Here is a 9,236-nt window from a genome sequence, read left to right on the forward strand (position 1 = left end):
CAATGTAAAACTAAACTATTGGGCAATAAAAGAGTTCTAATCAAAGGAAACTACTACATGGACTCTCACTTGTTAGTCCAAATTTAACTACATATCTACTGTAACACCCCTAATTTTTAAAACATTTAAAAGCTTATATAAATAACGCAATCCATCGTTAACATCCAAACAGAGCATAAACTATTCATGAGAGTCGGGGTGCTATGCCACACCTAGTGTAACACCCCGTGTTACGGCCTTCAATCCCGGATTAATTATTTAATTAATCCCGTTAATAATAATTAAATGTGATTTAATTCGGTTAGGTTTCCTTTAATTAATTAATAAGGTCCACCATGAACCGTGGACCCTTGCCTAAATTAGAGTCTTAAGCCTATTAGGAATAAAGAAAGTAAACCCTTTACTATTCAGATTCTAATTAGGAATCCTAGACCTAGTTATCTATTAGGAATAAAGGAAGTAGGCCTTTTACTATTCAGACTACGATTAGGATTCCCTTTAATTAATTAATATGGTCCACTATGGACCATGGACCCTTATCCCTAAACCCAATCCTTAATCCCAAAAGGAATAGAATTAGCAAGCCCATAATATTAGTTCCTAACTAGGACTCCTAAATATATAAATAGGGGACTTAAGAGGCACCTAGAACCCCCACCACAATAACGTTCCACCCTCCCAAAGAGCTCCAAGAATTCCCTTAGAAGAAATCAAGAAAGCAAGAAAGCTTAAAGAAAGACCCTTCATAGCCAAGGAATTAATTAAGGCTAAGAGGTAACCCATGTCTCAACAAAACCTATTTTCATAGCTATGATTCCCCTCTTAGGATTTCCCCATATTATTGTGTATTGATGATTTGTGATATTATTATTGATGATTGGCGAGGTGATTCCATGGGTGATCTTGATGATGGAAGGTTCTTGATAATTATGGTGTTCTTGATGATTATATGACGTTCTTGATGATTATATGATGTTCTTGATGATTGTAGGATGTTCTTGATGTTTATGTGATATTCTTACCGAATCTTGATATTAGAAGATGAATTGTGTCCTTGTTGATTTAAAAGTGATTAGAACCCTAGGTTGTATCGTATGGAATATTTCTTGGTATATTGGGTGGGAATTTGCATGATTGGGTGTTTATTATGTTTAGAAAAACATGATAGGTTATGTGCCATATGTTTCTCGATCTTTGATCCGTTAATTGTCTACGTGTGTTGTCAATTGCATTTGAAAGTGTCTACGCATGGTTTCGGGTTCCACAAAGGTTCCCGGGGCGTTTTTGTGATGAAAGAGTCAGTGGGGGGTAGGGGACCCACCACCTACCCGCGGCCTTCTTGGGCAACGCCGGCAGCGGGGAGCCGGCGGGCGGGCAGCTGCCCGAAGGTTGCTACCGCCGGCGGGTGATCCCTCACCCACCGGCTACCTGCTGGTTTGGACCCCAATTTGGGATTTCGGCTTCCCTGTTTGATGTTCCCCCGACCCCCGTGGTGTCCCAACGGACTCCGTCTGTTGTGCCTATGTCTAGTTTGATTTTCGGGTACCGTTCGTAGGTCGTATGAGTCTTATATATTGCATGCTAGTTGAATTGGTATCCCGTTGACCTAGGTGAAAGAAGCATGAACCCCTTAGGACTATTCTTAGTATGTGAAGGATCACGCATAGGTTTTGTTATACGTTTTCTCCCCTTCCCAATGTGTTAATGTGGGTTGCATGTGCTTGCTATATGTTATGTGTGCATGCTACCCCGACTTGGTTGAGATCAATCGGGCTATACGGGCAGTCGGGTGGGCTGAGAACCATACCGGCTGTTAACCAGGCTGGTAGAGACCGGTCAGGTATATAAATATTATATAGGACTAAGATCCACTATACGGGCAGTTGAATGGGTTGAGAACCATACCGGCTGTTAACCAGGCTGGTAGAGACCGGTCAGGTATATAAATATTATATAGGACTAAGATCCACTATACGGGCAGTTGAATGGGTTGAGAACCATCCCAACTGTTAACCAGGTTGGTAGAGAACGGTCAGGTATATAAATATTATATAGAGCTGCGGCTCATCGGTCGGTTGCGATCGACCCCTCCGTGCTTTGAGACGGGGCAGGGTGCTGCGGGGCCATGTCAGAGCTATATGCGCTGACCCTCATGTATGGGCATGCGATTGGTCCTGTGGCGCCAACAAAGTGTGCTATGCGATGAAGTATGGATGAGTTGTTGTTATGAGTATCTTGGGGATGAGACTATGAGATTTGTACCGGGGATCGTATATGTTGGGTTATGATTATTAATTGTGCTTATCTTATCTGTCTTGCCTGTTGTAAACTGTATATGCTTGGTATAACTGCTGTCTGTGCTTAGCCCTATTTGTTGAGTCTATCACTGTTTCAAAAGCTAGAGTTCGTAGGAGATATTTTCATGTTCAAAATGACTTTTCGTATATCTATATATATATCTATATGTATTGTATCTCAACGCGTTGGAGTGGGTTACCAGCATCTCTCGCTGAACAGAAATATTTGGCTTTCAGGCACAGAAGAATAAGTCACTGGAGCACGCTATAACTTGGAGCGTAGAAGTAGATAGTTTCCCTTTCGGCCTGCATGCCATGCTTATGCATTTACGTTATTGAGGATATTAGTTAGTTAGCCTGTGCACCTGAGTTCTCTAGCTCAGGTGTGGCATAGCACCCCGTACTCTTGTATTATGCTTTGGGATTTAATGAGATTTCACCTTTATCTTACAAGTTTTAAATGTCTCGAAAATCTGGGGTGTTACAGTTGGTATTAGAGCCTAAGTTTGACCCTAGGATAAGACTCTTAAGACCGGACTTTAGGACATTAGTCTTGAACTCTAAGTACTTAGGAATATAGGATTCAGGAATCTTAGGACGCGCGGTGAGATTGTGAAACCTACACGTAACCTCCCTTCACCTAATCCCTCTCTAAACTTAAAATAACTTCCCCCTACGCTTACCACACAGAGGTAAGGGTGCAGCACACTAACTCATCAATTCAATAAATATTGACCCTGAAAACCAGCAGCATGGCGCCAACAAGAAGACAGTCAAGGATCCCACATTCCTCGAAGAATGAACCCGAACCTTCAACAAAGTCCTCGGGATTAGTGGAATACCCAGAGGAACGCCGCGTAGGGATAGCCTCATTTCACCTCAAGACACGAGGTTGATCTTTGATAAATCCACGAAGAACCCACTTATGGGCAACAACCAGGGGTTCAACTAGGAGTGCCTAGGGGCACAGCTACGGGGACGATTCCACCCCGCACCTGTAAGGGCAACCATGTACGAGGAAAACAAGGGATGACCACCATCAGGGAATACCACAAACGATCCCTCCAACTGGCTCGTTTCGCGCCTGAATTAGATCCTACAAAGACAACCAAGATAAAGAAGTCTGTGACAGACCACAACTACGAAACCCAGAAGGCCCTAATTGTAAGCAAACCCCGTACACCCAACGAAGCCTACACCAGTAAAGCCAACTTCTACCAAACGGGAATTTAGGGACAAACCCGAAAGAAGGAGTAACGGAAGTGGGAGACCGCTCCCTCTAGCATGAGCGAACCCTTCCGGAACTGGTTAAGAATGGGCGCAACTATCCCAGCCCGGAGACTGGGAACGCCAATTAAATGCAAGAAAGAAAAGTAGTACATAAACAACGTCTTTTCTCAATCGTTAGCACGAATTATCGAAAAGAACTCGATATGACAAGAAGAGGCAACAGACGCAAGGAAAGTATCATACAACTAGGGCCTCCCGGTAATAAGGGTCTTACCTGGGAACAAGGACCTTGATGGTTTTATGACACCGTAAGAAGTACATGTAACACACAAAATCGACAAAACAGCATGCGACGTCAAAGGCAGTCAATCAATGCATTCCAAGGAAGAGAAATGCATCACCAAGCACTTGGTCACCAAAGGACTGAACAAAAAACGAGCGACAAGCCGAACTCCAAGAAAAACCAAGAAGGCTTATCATTAATCAAGCAAGGCAAAGACAAAGTTGGCTTATAACCAACCACCCGGTGAAGGTGTAACACCCCGTGTTACGAGTCCTAAAACCAATTAATTAATTAATTAATAGCCCAAGAGAAAGAATAAATTATAATGATTAATTAGGGAAAAAGGCCCACCGTAGCCCATGGGCCCTCCTATATAAACCCAACCCCTAATCCCAATAGGATTAGACCCTAAATAAGATCCCTAGATCTATAAATAGGGAACTTAGGAAGCACCTAGAACTCCTCCCACAAGAATAACGCCCCACCACCCCAAAAGAGCTCCAAGAATCCCCTTAGGAGAAATCAAGAAAGCAAGGAAGCTTAAAGAAAGATCCTTCGTAGCCAAGGAATTAATTAAGGCTAAGAGGTAACCCATGTCTCAACAAAACCTATTTTCATAGCTATGATTCCCCCTTAGGGTTTCCCCCATATTATTGTGTATTGGCGAGATATGATGATTATTACTGATGTTTGATGTGATGATCCCATGAGGGATCTTAATGATCTTGATATTGGGAGATTCTTGATAACTATGGTGTTCTTGATAATTATATGGAGTTCTTGATGATTATGTGTCGTTCTTGATAATTGTGTGATGCTCTTGATGTTTATGTGTTATTCTTACCGAATCTTGCAATTAGAAGACGAACCGTATTCTTGTTGATATAAAAGTGATTAGAACCCTAGGTTGTATCGTATGATCTTATTCTTGGATTATCGGGTGGGAAAATCGCATGTTTGGGTGTTGATTATATTTAGAAAAGCATGATAGGTTATGTGCCGTTCGTTTCTTGTATTTGATTCGTTAATTGTCTACGTGTTGTCGTTAATTGCGTTGTAAAGTGTCTAAGCATGGTTTCGGGTTCCACAACGGTTCCCGGGGCGAAAAGTGATGAAAAGAGTCAGTGGGGGGTAGGTGGGGGGTAGGGGACCCGCCACCTACCCATGGCCGTAAAACACCGCCCGGCAGCGGGTGGCCGGCGGGCGAGCAGCTGCCCGCCGGCGACCCGCTGCCCGGAACAGTAGAATCCGGCGGGTGGCCCCCACCCACCGGCTACCCGCTGGAAAATTGTCCCACCCGGGACCCCGGCTTCCCCGTTTGATGTTCCCCGTGGTGTCCCAACAGACTCCGTTTATCGTGCCTAAGTCTAGTTTGATGTTTCGGGTACCGTTCGTAGGTTTATGAGTCTATTATATTGCATGCTAGTTGAATTGGTATCCCGTTGACCTAGGTGGAAGAAGTATGAACCCCTTAGGACTATTCTTAGTAAGTGATGGATCACGCATAGGTTTTGTTATACGTTTTCTCCCCCTTCCTAATGTGTAATGTGGGTTGCATGTGCTTGCTATGTGTTATGTGTGTGTTACCCCAATTCGGTTGCGATCGGATTGGTTATCTTGAGCTGCGATTCAGAAGCTGGCTGCGGTCAGATTGATACCCTTGGGCTGCGGTCCACCGTTTGGTTGCGATCAAACGTTTCTATACGAGCTGCGGTTCGTCCTTTTTCCTGGCTGCGGTCAGATGACATTCTCTTGGGCTGCGGTCCACTGTTTGGTTGCGATCAAACACTATGATGAGCTGCGGTTCATCGGTCGGTTGCGATTGACCCCTCCGTGTTGCGATACGGGGCAGGGTGCTGCGGGGCCGTGTCAGAGCTATATGCGCTGACCCTCATGTATGGGAATGCGATTGGTCCTGTGGCGCCAACAAAGTGTGTTATGTGTTGTGACCTGGACGAGTTGTGATTACGAGTGTCTTGGGGGATGTGACTATGGGATTTATATTGGGGATTGTTCATGTTGGGCTATGATCATTATTTATGCTTTGCCTTATCTGCCTTATCTGTTGTGAACTGCATATGCTCGTTATAACTGTGCTTGTGTCTAGCCTTATCTGTCGAGTCATTCCCGGTTTTAAAGCTAGCGTTCGTAGGATATATCTTCATGCTCAAAATAGTTTTCGTATATCTATATATATCTCTATATGTATTGTATTTCAACGCGTTGGAGTGGGTTACCAGCATCTCTCGCTGAACAGATATATTTGGCTTTCAGGCATAGAAGATTAAGTCACTGGAGTGCGCTAGAACTTAGAAGTAGATAGTTTCCCTTTTGGCCTGCGTGCCACGTTTACGTATTTACGCTTGGAGGATATTAGTTAGTTAGCCTGTACACTTGGGTTCTCTAGCCCAGGTGTGGCATAGCACCCCGAACGCTTGTATTTATATCTTGGGATTTAATAAGATTCTACCTTTATTATAAGTTTTAAATGTCTTGAAAATCTGGGGTGTTACAGTTGGTATCAGAGCCTAAGTTTGACCCTAGGGAAAAACTCGTAGGACCGGACTTTAGGACATTAGGCTTGAACTCTAGATGCTTAGGAACATAGGCCTCAGGAATCTTAGGACGCGTAGTGAGATTGAGAAACCTACACATCACCTCCCCTCACTTCACCCTCTCTAAATATTAAGAAACTCTTCTCCGCTTATTACATCAAGGTGAAAACACAAAATAATATCAACCTATAACCACCAGGATGGCACCCAAGAAGAAACAGACAGGAACACCAAGACGCCCTACTCAGGAACTCCTGACTCAGAATCTACAACTCCTGGCCCAAATCGCCCCGGCACTAAGCACTGTCATTCCCCAACCCCTACCAACGAACGAGAGCTTGGAAATCCACCACCAAGTCTCGGCACACCAACCGCCCACCTTCTCGGGAGACGAAGACCCCACGACCCTCGGAGAGGCCTACGCCAAGGCGTGTCAACTACAACAGGTAACGAACCCGCCCCAAGGGACACAACTGGGGTATAAAAGGAAGCCCGAAAGAAGTCGCCCAATTCCCACCAAAGAGCCTAAAAACCTCAAAACCACCCCACTGGGCCGGGCCATCACGCCGACTGCCCAGGGGAGGACCCTCACCCTAAGCAAGGCCAGGGTCGGAGATAGCAACATAGTCTCCGGAACTTTCCTAATGCACGCCACCCCAGCCACCATACTATTTGACTCGGGGGCTACCAACTCATTTATAGCAACCGAATTCGCCGCCCAGCTCAACCTTAACGCCAGCACCAAGGTCCGGCTCCAAGTCAAGGTGGCCTCAGGCGAGATCATAAAATGTGATCGCATGTACGAACATGTGATAATCACCATTCAAGGGGTGGAATTTCCCAGCAACCTAATCCAGTTCCAACTGGATGGGATGCAAGTAATCTTGGGCATGGACTGGCTAGGGAAATTCCAAGCGCAAATCTTGTGCGGAGAGCAGAAAGTGGTCCTACGAGGACCAAACGAAAAGAGGGTGTCATACCGCAGTATCCGCCAGGATCCGGGGATCAAGCTTGTAAACATGATGAAAATTAAGAAGTATCTGGGCCAAGGAAACGAGGCCTTCTTATGCTCAGTCGAAGACCTCAACGCCAAAATACTCGAACCACGAGACATCCCAGTGGTAAACGAGTTCACCGACGTCTTTCCGGACGCGTTACGGCCACTACGAGTTTACCGTAATGCCCTTCGGCCTCACTAACGCACCCGCCATATTCATGGACCTCATGAATTGAGTATTCCGACCTCACCTGGATGACTTCGTCATTGTGTTCATTGACGACATCCTAGTCTACTCCCGAAATAAAGAAGAGCATGAGGAGCACCTTCGTATAACACTACAAACCCTCAGAAAAAACCAACTTGACGCTAAATTCTCCAAGTGCGAATTCTGGCAAGACAGCGTAGCCTTCTTGGGCCACGTAATAACCAAAGAAGGGATCAGGGTGGACCCCGCTAAGATTCGCGCCGTTAAAGAATGGACCACGCCAAGCTCACTCTCGGAGGTCCGAAGCTTCTTAGGCCTGGCCGGTTACTACAGGAGGTTTGTACCCGACTTCACCAAGATAGCCCAACCCCTCATTAAGCTCATGAAAAAGGAAACCCCCTTCCGATGGGACAACGACTGCATCTCAGCCTTCCAAGAATTAAAGGACAAGCTAACCACGGCGCCCGTGCTAGCCATCCCCGCCGGAACGGAAGAATTCGAGGTCTACAGCGATGCATCTAAGAAAGGGTTGGGATGCGTGCTGATGCAAAAAGGGAAAGTAATAGCATACGCATCCAGGCAACTCAAAACCCACGAAGAAAACTACCCCACCCATGACCTCGAACTAGCCGCTATCGTTTTCGCACTAAAAATCTGGAGGCACTACCTGTATGGGGTACAATGCAAAATCTACACCGACCATAAGAGCTTAAAGTACATCTTCACCCAAAAGGACCTAAACATGAGACAACGAAGGTGGCTAGAACTCATAAAAGACTACGACCTAGACATCCAATACCACGAGGGAAAAGCCAACGTCGTTGCAGACGCCCTAAGCCGAAAGACGAACCATTCCCTCAACACCACGTGGGTCCTACCGGACCAACTGTACAGGGACTTCCAAAAACTACACTTGGAAATAATAGAGCAAGGACAAACCCGCCCCAATGCCTACCTACTCAACACGCAAGCTATACCCACCCTCTTCGAGGAGATCAAAGCAGGGCAACACCAAGACCCGGAACTAGATAAGATCCGCCACGACCTAACCCAAGGGAAGGAAGGCCCCTTCGAAGCACGCCCGGACGGTAGCCTCCGTTACAAAGGAAGGTGGTGTGTGCCCTCAACGCACCCTCACTTGAAACAACGGATCTTGGAGGAAAGACACAACTCCCCGTACTCGGTCCACCCAGGGGGTGACAAGTTATACCAAGACGTAAGGAGAACGTTTTGGTGGCCAAACATGAAGAAGGAAATCGCAGATTTCGTGGCCAGGTGCCTGAATTGCCAAAGAGTAAAGGCTGAACAATGCAAGCCTAAGGGGCTCGTACAACCCCTTGAAATACCACAAGGAAAATGGGATTCCATATCCATGGACTTCGTCGGAGGGTTACCCCCAACAAGAACCGACAAGGACAAAATCTGGGTCATAGTGGATCGGCTGACCAAAACGGCACGATTCATTGCCATGAAGGAAACTTGGACAATGACGCAACTAGCCCAAGCCTACATAAACCGAGTGGTGAAATACCACGGAGTCCCCCGAAACATTGTGTCCGATAGAGATTCCAGATTCCTCTCACAATTCTGGAAATCACTACAATCAGCGTTGGGAACGCACCTAACACTAAGCACAGCCTTTCACCCCACCACTGACGGCCAAACC

Source organism: Ipomoea nil, unplaced genomic scaffold, assembly GCF_001879475.1.
Source record: "Ipomoea nil cultivar Tokyo-kokei standard unplaced genomic scaffold, Asagao_1.1 scaffold2422, whole genome shotgun sequence".
Classification (NCBI taxonomy): domain Eukaryota; kingdom Viridiplantae; phylum Streptophyta; class Magnoliopsida; order Solanales; family Convolvulaceae; genus Ipomoea; species Ipomoea nil.